This window comes from Camelina sativa, chromosome 15 (assembly GCF_000633955.1).
Source record: "Camelina sativa cultivar DH55 chromosome 15, Cs, whole genome shotgun sequence".
Taxonomy (NCBI): domain Eukaryota; kingdom Viridiplantae; phylum Streptophyta; class Magnoliopsida; order Brassicales; family Brassicaceae; genus Camelina; species Camelina sativa.
The window spans coordinates 14,270,111-14,271,048 of NC_025699.1; positions in this window are offsets into that span (position 1 = coordinate 14,270,111).

Genomic DNA, 938 nt, shown 5'->3' on the forward strand with positions numbered 1-938 from the left:
GATCTTCTGAGCAGGGTGTGGTTGGCTCAGGAGAAGGATTTGGGGCTGGTGAATGTCTCTAAGGATATTGATTCAGAGTATCAGGTCTCAGCTAATGGTACTATCTTGGTGCGCGGTCGGATTTGTGTGCCCAAGGATGAGGATTTGAGATGGGTGATCTTGAGGGAGGCTCATGCGAGCATGTTTTCTATTCATTCTGGAGCGACTAAGACGTACCGTGATCTCAAGAGGTACTATCATTAGGTCCGGATGAAGAAGGTTGTAGCTACTTAGGTCGCAAGGTGCGACGAGTGTCAGCTGGTGAAGGCTAAGCATCAGGTTCCAAGCGGATTACTAAAGAGTCTATCCATTCCAGAGTGGAAGTGGGATATGATCACGATGGATTTTGTAGTAGGATTGCCAGTGTCACAGACCTTTGATGCTATCTGGGTCATTGTGGACTGGTTGATTAAGTCAGCACATTTTCTGGCCATTAAGAAGACTGATGGAGCTGCGGTCTTGGCTAAGAAGTATGTGAGGGAGATAGTCAGATTGCATGGGGTGCCAGCAAGCATTGTGTCTGACAGAGATTCTAAGTTCACTTCGGTGTTCTGGAAGGCATTTCAGGCAGAGATGGGCACTAAGGTGCATATGAGTACAACTTATCATCCCCAGACAGATGGACAGTCTGAGCGGACAATCCAGACGCTGGAAGATTTGCTGAGGATGTGTGTGTTGGATTGGGGTGGCCAGTGGGCAGATCACCTGAACCTGGTAGAGTTTGCTTACAACAACAGTTATCAGGCGAGTATTAAGATGGCTCCTTATGAGGCTTTGTATGGGAGACCATGTCGTACACCATTATGCTGGACTCAGGTGGGGGAGAGGAGCATGTTTGGTGCTAGTTTTGTTCAGGAGACCTCAGAGAAGATTCGGGTTCTCAAGCTGAACATGAAGGA